This window comes from Morone saxatilis, unplaced genomic scaffold, assembly GCF_004916995.1.
Source record: "Morone saxatilis isolate NCDOM2014 unplaced genomic scaffold, NCSU_SB_2.0 Contig14, whole genome shotgun sequence".
Lineage (NCBI taxonomy): Eukaryota > Metazoa > Chordata > Actinopteri > Moronidae > Morone > Morone saxatilis.
The window spans coordinates 5,263,671-5,275,150 of NW_023339696.1; the positions used below are offsets into that span (position 1 = coordinate 5,263,671).

An 11,480-nucleotide genomic window follows, 5' to 3' on the forward strand; every position below is an offset into this window, starting at 1 on the left:
CCTTCGCACGTTCAGTGCTCGGGCCCTAATTAAAGCTGCAAGCAGCGTTGGGCGGGACCTCGCACTCCACGCGACTCGGGGTTCGCTGCGGCCGCGTCACGACCGCTTCACGTCATCACGCGTTTCAGACACCGTGCAAAAGACTCCGGCATTCATAGCGAGACTCTTCACTGCGAACCGTGGAAATTCAGCGCCACGCCACGGACAAGTTGTTTGATGATCAGTCAATATTTGATTAACTTTGATCACCATCGTGTCTACATTGCAGTGATCGAATTNNGGCACGCGGTTAAATGTACAGTCACAAATAGCACAACTTTTGATCACCAATGTGTCTAGATTGCAGTGATCGAATTTGAAGTCAATCTGATAAAATCTGTAGGAGGAGTTAGTTAAAACAGAAGCCCTTAAATGCCAGAAATGGCATCACAGTTTGAGATTCGATTCAAACTGGCCAACTTTGACGGCACGCCATGGACACGCCCTTCAACGTACAGTCGCAAATAGCACAGCGTTTCTTCAGCAACATTTTCTGACTGTACTGACCAAATTTGAAGCAGAACCGACAAATTCCCTTGGAGTAATTCGTTCACAAACAACGGGAAAAAAAAGACTTTTTTGAGCTACAGTAGCTCTACAGACGAGCTACTGTAGCTCAAACTACTAAAACAGTTAATGCTGGTTCTGATAGAAAGGGGTCAGAATTCACAGTGCATCACAGTTTGTTGGTATGGGGCTGCAGAATAATGTTATGGCTGATCGGTGTATGTTTGATATAAAATATTTAATATATTAACTTTGTGAATGGGTTCTATTTATACGTTTATACCTTGCATCCTGGGGTGTCTTAAAAATAAATCTTCACAAATTCTATATAAAAATACATCCTACCTTCTTCTCTTTATGTAAAGTGGCAGCTTTTTTTAATTCCATGCTTTGTGCACAAAATTTTAAATCTTCCATCCAATGAAATGTACTGCAGATGGAATTACAGATTTTGGGATTGGTGTCCCACTGGACACAACGCAAATCTTGTGTAAGCGGGCAGTTTTTACTTTACTGCAGGTGGGGACCAGGAAGTTGAGATAAAGATTAAATCGGCAGACAACAAAGTAAGGCAAGTTTGGCATTTGGAGACATTTCTCAGTTGTTATTGACAGTAAAATATCATCTGTCAATCTGCAGCACAGAAGACATAAAATCTCTATTGTACCGGAGTATACACATAGCGGGAGCAGATGGGAATGGTCAGAAACCCACCTGGAGCGCGCGGGAGGGATTAAGTGAAAATAAATTATTAGAAGCAGGTTTATCGTCCTACTGCTTGAATATTATTAAGTTTATAGTCTAAAGAACTCAACTTTGTGATGAACAAGAGTCCATAACCAAGCTAGTAGCTTTGAGCTAAATGCTAACATCGACATGCTAACAAGCGTACAATGAAAATGCTAACATGTTTAGCAGGTATAATGTTCACTGCTTAGCATGTTTGCGTGCTAACATTAGCTTATTAGCACTAAACACAAAGTACAACTGGTGGGATAATATGGTGACAAACCAAAAGCATTGGACAAAATTAAATTTAGACGTAATGATGGCGCTAGATACACATTCATATCCCCCTCATGAGGGATTCATCCTCCACAAATACAAACTTCTGTGGCATCTGATAGTTGTTGAGATATTAGTCAGATATAAGTCTGGACCAAAATGGTGGACCAACAGATAGATGGGCAGACATTGCCATCCCTAGCCATCCATACGTCTAGAATGGCTGGAAATCAAATGTATATACTGTATCTGCATTAGGACCACAGACATTGAAAGATGCTGCAGATAAATGAGTTCCTGAGTCTTCAGCAGCGATAGAATATCTGTGTCATCTTATTGATGTTAAGCTGTTCTGTACCATTTTATTATTCTAGGTTTAATTCACCAACACTGGCTGCTGTCTGTGCTGATGGAAGGAACTTCACTCATTTCAAGTCATAAAATAAGATGCTGCCACACCATTGCACTGCAGACTACAAGGACCTAGAGGAAAGCATAGTTGTTCACCAAATGGCTGTGACATGATGTTGTTGATGTACTGTTGTCTTTTAGATAATTATTATCATGATTGATTTTGATTAAATTATTAATCTTTTAGGATATCTAAGAACTCATAGGATCACAAAATTGATTGGGTAAACTCAGAGAACCAGGTGGAGGTCCTTCAGATAATTGTTTTTTCTTCAAGATGGAGTCAAACACCAAATAATGTACCTCACTGCTCTAAGAATGTACAGTAATAAACCACCATTCAAAATGGGGTCATAAAGGCTGTGTGCAGGTGTCCCCACCAGTGATACTCAGGACAGACTATAGCCATGGATATTAATATGCTGATTATACAACAGAACAGGTATGTAACAAAACAACAGGTAATCAAAAGGAGATTTTAAATGATTATACAGTTTCTATACAGATTCAATTTGAGGTATGTTTCAAATCCTCAGCTCAATTGTAAGAATACAACCATTAGGACGACGATCGGTTTGTCTTACGCAGTAGTTGCTGTTTCTCAATGCTCTAGTTGCTAGGAAGCAGGATGTTGAGTGTCCAAAGGATATTAATAACTAATACTCTGTGCGACTGCTCCTCAGCGCTCACAAGACCCACACTCTGCCTGCTGGGCTGTGATCTTAGTGCTGGAGCAGAGATTAGTCTATTTCTCTGCTGACGTTTCTCACAATAGAAAATATATTTGAATTGAACAATGAGAGACAGACCACAGGTGCGGAAATCTATTAAAGGGTGTTGGCTACAGTATTATATTTATATATTATCTGTCTAAAATCACAAAAAGCTTACCTTGTCTGCAAGTTCCCAATAAATGTTTTTGTCCAGCTTTCCTTTTCTTCTAGATCTCCCAGTCTTTTAGCCAAACTGCTGCATGTTTCTTCAACTCTTCGCTTCTGTTACGGATAGAACCACTCTATCCTCCTGAAGCAGAAAGGTAAATGGCCACAGAGTACCATCATGTCTATGCCTCCAAGTTTTAACGCTTCTCTTTCTCCACTCAATGAGGAGAGCATTACAGTCACTCCCACTGTCAAGTCCTCCAAAGTAACTGCCCGACTGATATCCAGTTGATCAGAAACAGACAAGAAATTAGAAAATGACTTTAGTGGATCACTAAAGTCATAATTTTGTACCCCGAAATAGCACAACGACTTGATCACAGTCAAATTAAATGTCTGTAGAGCTCACATGGTCTGTAGGGTCCAATCCAATCAAAAAATCAATTCCTCACAGCTTATTTTAGATTGGTGGCCAGTCGAGAGTCTCACACTTTCTTGGTATATCTGCTATCTGATCTTGTTCTGCTGCAGATCCCACTCTGTATCCCACATCCAGTGAACTATTGCTCACTGCTCAGCTCTCGTCCTCCCCCTCCCTTTCACGGTGTCACTGTAGATACTTGGCATTTGGAGACTACATGCTCTTCCCCTACCAAGTGTTGCACCAGTGCTGGTCAGCAATGCTCAGAGTTGAAAGAACCAACTGGTTTATTCAGGACTGCTGCGTACTAGAGAGACCACCTGAACACATACGTTTGTTAAACTGATTTGTCCAGGTTTGATCATGTTAAATATTTCTTTTTCTGTGACAGTGTGGCTTCAGAGAAGGGTCAACACCATTTCTGTGTAGAGTAATATTTATTTGGACCACATTGGGTGTATTATTGGTCCAGACTTCTAATTAGGCTAACTACCATACTCTGTAAGGCTGTCTTTATTTTAACTGAAACCAAACATATCACAGAGTGGGTGGCGTGGTCTCCATTTTGACTCATTCAGAAAGGAAGGCACTTCCTGTTGAACGTCACTCATTTGTCTTATGTGTGTGTGTGTGCATGCCTGGTTGAAGGAGGAAATCAGTGAATAATTTGTGTGTCACAGGGCCAATAAGCAGTTGTTCCCTTGATTATGCCAGTGGCTGTAAGATTGTACTTAGACACAGCGGTGCTTTGAGTTAAAAGATAATGTCAGCGTGCTAACATGGTCACTATGACAATGCTAACATGCTGATGTTAAACTGGTATAATGTTTACCATGTTCACCTGACTGGATGTTAGCATGCTAACTGCTGTTTGCTACTAGCACAAAAATCAAAGCACAGCTGAGGCTAATGTCTTGGGAATTGGAATAGTTTTGCAGGTATTTGGTCAGAAATCAAAGTCTTAAAACTGAATTTTTGACTTAATGATTAAAAAAGCGAGGATCACCAAACTTATTAGGATACGTCATCTGGGAACCATGAAGGCTTGTACCAAATTTTGCGCCAGTCCATGGAATAGTTGTTGAAATACTAAAGTTTAAAAATCTAAAATGTCTACCTCATGGTGCGTTTGAAGAGTCAGAAGATCACGAAAGTCATTAGGATTCATTACAATGTCTGTGTTGTTGAGATATTTCAGTCTAGACCAAAGTGGTGGTCCAACCAAACAGATGGACATTGCCATGACTGTAAAAACAAAGTGTAAATAGTAGCGTGTGAGATGTTTAACTCTGGACCAAAGCACAGGACAGACACGCTTATGTGCAACCAAAATTAATTTCCAATCAGTGCTCTGTGTGCAGTGTGCAAGCTACAGTACAACCCGCCACCACACTGCTCTGCCGGGGGAACTCTTTTCCAACCCTAACCCTAACCCTAACACAATCAGTCGTTCCAGTACTGGCCTGACCCAGATTCACTAGAGGCCGTCAAAGAGCAGAGAACAAGGTGTGCGTGACACTGCGATACAACTGCCTCCAAGGAAGCTAAGCTATGGTAGTCTGAGTATCAGTTTTCTGATTATAATAGGAAAAATATTTGACCTTTGTGAGTGTTTGTGCTGTTGGATCTGTGTTCACTAAAGCAGTAAGACTATTGTATCTTCATATCTTCAGGAGCATCAGGAGCACGAGCGTACACATTTACTTACAACATGGGATAATGCATCTAAGATATGACACTGTTCATGACATAGTGTTTCTTTTTAAGGGCCATTTTTTCATAACAGGAGTAACTCAGGCTGTCCACACTATGTTACTGTAACTGTACTGTTATTACGATGTCAGGCCTTTAAATGGGTTATGGGTTCAGTTAGGAGATGGCAGACCAGATGGGGATGTGAAGTGTGCTATAGGGAGAGAGAGAGTCCAGAGCCCAGCTGATACCTCGCACCCATCAAGTTATTTAAAGGCTGCCTCAGTGCAGCAGGAGAAGGTGTGCCGGGCTCGACCACACTCAGGACAGGAGCTGCAGTGTTTTCAGATAATCAGTGCACACTCTCCTGATTGATTTTCTAGTGTTGTGTCATGTTGTGGTTATCCCTGTGTGTTACAGAAGACACCAGTCAGAGCACAGGATGTTTACTCAAAGCTCATGAGCGTAACTGGTTCTGGCAGGACACTCAGGATCAGGAGCATGGCAGGTACTCCAATTATACAACTGTGTAACCGTCTGTTTAGTTCAGTCTCACCAGCACTCCTGCTGTTCATGCTCACTTGCTGTGTGTTTCTGCACTTCCTGCTCATTGTTCTATTATCTATAGCTATATGCAGTATGTACGACGTGCACTGTAATTGCTGCTGGGAATATAAAATCAGTCACACAGTTAATTCACCCATTTATCTGCTGTTAACTCTTGTGCCTCCTCTTAAAACATACATTTGTAAAATCTTTGAGCTTATTTCACTGATTTTTTTTCTTTTCTTTTGGAGTGAACAGAGTTTATTTCAGCTGGAAAAAGTACACATTCTTGCACATTAGGGGCAGGTCAGGTGAGATGGTATCAGTCAACATTTTTCTAATTTCTGATGTGTTTTATAGTAAAGAAGTTTTACATTGACTCACTGCTAATTCAGAGAAAAAAAATGAAAATGTAATTTTACAAATCTGCCTATATGAATTGTTTTGTGTTAAAGTTATGGAGTTTCTTATTTAGTGTCCACATCTTCTTTACTGGTAGATGATACAGCAGAGAGCATAATAAGGAAATGAAAAGTACCATGAAGTCAGCTTTTTTTTTTCTAAAAAAACCAAAATACTGCATATTTAACCTCAAGCAACCAATTGCAGCTTTCTAACTTTAGAAAACAACATGCAGAACAACATGAGTAAGATGATCTGTGCCAAATGCAATGGGGGGAACATAACAAAATCAGAAACAGATTTTAAATTGACATCAGCCTGTCATATAACCTGATTAATGAGAGAAGACCCAGTTATTACTATGTTTGCCCCATTATTACCTGATTTCCCACAAATTACTATGTGTATGTTACTATGAATGATATGCGTATGTACCATGGTGAGAATGGAAAGCTTCTTATAGTACTTCAACAATAATATAGTGGGTGGGGCAAAGGTTAACGGTTTTACCCAAGTTATTACCCCCTTATTACCTTGTTATACAACGTAAGGTGCTACCACATTAGGTTGCATTGGCCCTGTGATTCAGGGTTTTTTCAGTTCTTCTTCAACTTGCAATATAAAAAAAAAAATCTTTCTGTCCATTGCAGGAATAAAGTTAAACCTCTAAAGAAATGGCTGCAGGCCTGTGAAACACAGCAGTAAAAACAAGGAAGCGAGAGAACAAACACGAACGCTAGAGATACTGTAGAGAGAGTTTCTGTTGGCAGCCAGCACTGATAAAAACAACCTGAGTGGGGGAAGAGAGGCGTTGTGCACCCACCCAACAGAAAGAAATGCTGCATATACACAAGATACAGGACTTTTTTTAGGGAGCTGTTCACTAACCTTCCTGCTCCAGTTAGGGAAAATATGCTCCGGACCAGCCTAATCAACATCCTGCCACATAATAATAAAGTGCTCTCACCTTGTGAAATAACACAAGGAGACCACGTTAGTCTCTCTTACTGTGAGGCTGCAGTAAACCTTTCTGTTTTTCTTCATGCACGTGGATAGTGAAGTTTGTTTTTCCACACTGAATGTAGAGCCATTTTTTGACCACATCCAACCAAACATGTTTGTTTCTGACACATTTTACTCACAGTACATACAAGAGTTTACTGTATTAAAGTGCTTCCCCAAATACCAATCAGCCTCCTCATCCTCCACGCCGACGTTGCTGTTGCCAAACTGACATCTGTGCCAAATTTATATTTAACCCAGGTGAACAATGTAGAATTTATCCATTGTCATGGAAACACTGACACATTTGAGTTTGACCAAACAAATTGCATGTAGGTCACACGCCTCTGGACCTGATTTTGTAACACTGTGATCCAAATCAAACTGGGTTACAAAAAAAAACCTGTCCATGCAGCTGTTTGCTGTTCACACAACACAAACACAGACCTGTGTCACATGTGAGAGTAAAAGTAAGCAGAGTTGTGGTGCTGTCAGTTGCAGTGTAAACACAACTGAAGTATATGATTGGGGTAGCAGGCTGTGCTCACTGATCTGAAGGCAGCCGCGGTGCTGGTTGCAGTAATTGATCTTTGCATGACTAAATGGGCCACTTATTTTTGCAGCCTGAGCAGGTGCACCTGTGTAATGGTGTTTCTACATCAGCCGCTGATCAGTCATGAGGGCCGGGAGCGTTTGTGGGGCAGCTCGATAAACCCTGCAGGTGCACACTCACACACACTTACACTCACACACATATGTGTACACTACTCTACAAACAAAGGAATGCAAAAACAAACTGAGACAAGTTTAAATATATATGAGAATCACTTTCTTTATTCTGTTTAAGATGTTATAATCAGAGTAAATGTCACATAGGTAAACTGTAGAGGAAATAATAAAAGAATATAAAATAACATATATATATATTATATAACATATAGTATGAGAATAAAGCAATGAGAGAGATATTTATTAACGTGTTTGTCGGGTTTTAGTTTGCTTCAGTTAAATTCAGTTAACCATGTGAGTTTATCCAGATAGATATCAATATTAAGAATACATAAAAAAATATGTTAAAACAGGAATTATCTTGTTGAATGGACAGAATAGATATAACACCAGGAACCCTAACTTTATCAAACATACAATTCATATCAGAAACTAAATTCTGAGCACAGCAACATACAGCAGACTGATACCAATAAGAAACAGAACAGAAATAACCTGACAGCCTGATAATATGGGATACTTGAAACTCTAATCATGCTCCAAAGTTTCTGCATGCAATCACCCTTCAGAAGTAGACTTCTTTATATTTATTTCTTTTCTAAATATACTTTTTGACTTTATTGACAGGACAGCTCAAGATAGACAGAAAAGGGGGAGAGAGAGGGGGGATATAAAGGGCCACAGGTCGGATTCAAGCCCATGGCCACTGCAGCAGCAGTACGTGGGCCACCTGCTCTACCAAGTGAGCTACCAGGATGCCCAATTCCCTGAGGTCAATGTGACCTCCTTAAAATACTAATTTAGTCTGAAAAACAGCCCCCCAAAAAAGGAAAAATAAGTAAATTAAACTTAATTAAATTTAAAATTGTCGATAATATTTGATACATTTTCTGACGTTCAACTAATTAACTTTCAGTTCTAGTCCAATTATTAGCTTTTTCCAGAGCTTTCAACCACATCTTATATAAAAGATAGAAAGTGCATTTTGAATGAATGTTCATTCACATAATTATTTCATTTTATCAGTGACAAACTTGGTCAATCTAGTGAATGATAGTAAGAACTCCCTCTGCCCTGTCTGGGTTAATATTCTTCATGTATTTTAGGATGAAAAATCTTACCTACCTGATGTAAAAACCACGTTGACGACGTTTCAGAGAACAAAATGGTGTTTATGTTGTTACAGCCAGCCAGAAAAAGCTCACAGGTGCAGAATTATTTCCATGATGGATAACTATAAGAATCAGCTTTGCTCTTTCAAAGTGTCGACTCACATGACTGGAGTGGATTCACACACTGAAGTCACAAGGGAGGGAAAGATGAGTGTTGGGTTTTAATGAGGTGTGATGTTCCTCTTTAGGAATATGACTCCAAGGAAAACAGCAGCATCAAGATTTGGGTCTTCTGCAAGGACACTGAGAGCGAAGATTTACAATTTACACAGAAATCAAATCTCTGGAGACGCTGAGATTTATTGTTAAGGATCTGTGTTCGACAGAATAAAGTTGGACAGGCTAAAATAACCTAAAGTAAGAAAATACACTAATAAGGCGCTGCATGTAACATTATAGATAATTCTGAGGGAACATATCTCTGAGCAATGTGAGGCATGTGTCTTAAAAGTCAACAGCATGTTCAGCAATGGTAGTTGATTACCAAAGGTTGGGGATCTCTGTGCTATGAAATCAGGGACTCCTGACTTTTTTTCTTCTGTATGACAGCTGGTCTAATGTTGGAGACCCTGCTGAAGTAAGTTATCTATTGCATGCTCGGTGCAGACTTGATGCTCCACTAATGAGGTACAGTATGTGTGTCCCACGTGAGAGCAGAGAGCAGTCTGTGTTTTCCTGCACCAGCCTCCTCATTAGCTGCCAGGCTCCTGAGAGCTCAGGTTGATACTGTGTCGCACACTGTCACTGCATGGTAAACTAGACAGTGGGAGAGGTCTTGGTTCAGTTTTTTGTTGACCACCCATCCAGGCATTCACTCTGTGTGGTTATCATGTTCCCACCAACTCAGCTATATCAACACTTGGGACACTTCATTTTACTGTAAGTGGCAGCGAGACAGTTTTGCAATTGAGCGTCATGAGTTTGGCATGTTCTCCAAAAACGTCATCAGGCTGCTGCTAGCAACACCTGACATGAACTTTAGAACAGCCCATAATGTGTGTGACTCAAGTCTACATGTAAGCTACACGGCCTATTCATCACTTCAGGCAAATCTTGACACTGTTCTTTAGTTTTAGTAGCCAATAATTTCTCTTCCAAACGTATCAGGAGAGACTTGAACAGAGGTGGCAAAAGTACACACATTCTTTACTCAAGGAGAAGTACAGATGTTTGTTTCAACAGTGACTCTGGTAAAAATAGTGCTGGTTCAACTTCTTTACTTAAGTAAAAGTGAAAAAGTCCTCTCTTGGTTTCTCTAAAGGACATTTCTACCAGCACTACCAAATTACAGATATTAAAATGTAGGGAGTAAAAGTAAAAAGTTGTCTATACTGAAATATTTATTAGTAGTATTTGTACTGTACTACCCACCTCTGCCCATGAACTAAATATATATGTGCATATGTGACAGAACTGGCTGTGAAAACAAATCAACCTCTGATAAAATATCTGATATTATAATATAAATGTATATATGTATATATATGTATAATATATTTACAGCATGCTACAGATAATAAGTCATCAATGTGCCATTAATAAACTTTATAATGTGTTCTGCTGAATGTTTTGAACATTTACACTAAAACACTATTGTCTATCTTCACATAACTGAATGATACCAGAATACAAAACGTCCACACATTATGACTAAACTTTCCATTTATTAATAGAAAATAGTAACCTCTAGAAAATAACTGTCATTATTTTATTTTGCAGCTCAAATGTTTTTGGTCATGAAACACTGTAGCTGTCGGCTTGTGTTTGCAGCAGCTGCAGAGCAGGTTTTAAGGTTTAAAAACAGATATAGTTACACCGACGTAATCTCTGTCGCCTCTGCTAGGAGAGTAAATGTTGTATTATGCTACATCTAGTGGTACAATATGTTAATAACACTTTTTACATAACTGATGCAACACACTGAGTTCTCTTTCAGTAAAAACACAGGCAGTGTGTCTATAAGTTGCACTGTGCAATGTGCTGAGCACCAAAATATAAAGATAATTTCTTTGTGATTACTCTGTATTATTTAACAGTAAACTTTTAGAAACGTTTATCTAGAAAAAACTGTTGCTCCCTCTAGTGGTTGTATGATGCATCTCTCTCTCTCTTTCTTGCACACACGTTTCAAAAGCACATCAGCAACAAATAGACCTTTTACACAGTAAAAAAAAGTTACACATAATATAACACATATTGTGTAACGCCAAGTTACACATAATAGATGGAAATACATCTTCTGTCTTTAAACTGGGCTAATCAAACAGCAGTTTTACTCTGAAAAGTAGATGTTTGGATCAGAAAGACTCAAAGAGCTTCATTCTTTCTTGGACAGAGAGGCCTTCTTTTAAACTCTGCAAGCCAAACACAATAAAAGAGAAGAGATAAAAGTAAGTTAGTATGCCTGAAATACTTCACACAAAAAGGTTCCTTTTGATGCAGCAGCAAACTTTACCTTCGATCTCACTCCTCTGATCTGACGTGTGAGGGATGATGTTTTCTTCAGAATAGAAGCTTTACTTGTGTTTGTTACTGTGTCTTCTGCGAAAAACAAGAGGGTAGGAACATTTTGGGAAATATAGTTACACCCGGTTTGTATGCTAAGCTAAGCTAATTGACTGCTGCCTGTGGCTTCATATTTACTGCACAGATATAGGAGTGGTATCAATCTGG

General features: G+C 39.3%; 1 protein-coding gene across 1 annotated transcript in view; it reads right to left on the minus strand.

Annotated features, from left to right (window-relative positions):
- The window catches only part of kcnj12b (potassium inwardly rectifying channel subfamily J member 12b), a 10,073-nt gene extending 6,626 nt beyond the window's left edge, over positions 1–3,447 (minus strand). Inside the window, exon 1 of the mRNA XM_035654242.1 lies at positions 2,854–3,447. The gene's annotated coding sequence lies outside the window, so the exon portion shown is untranslated. The remainder of the gene's footprint in view (positions 1–2,853) is intronic.
- Positions 3,448–11,480: the final 8,033 nt, after the last annotated feature.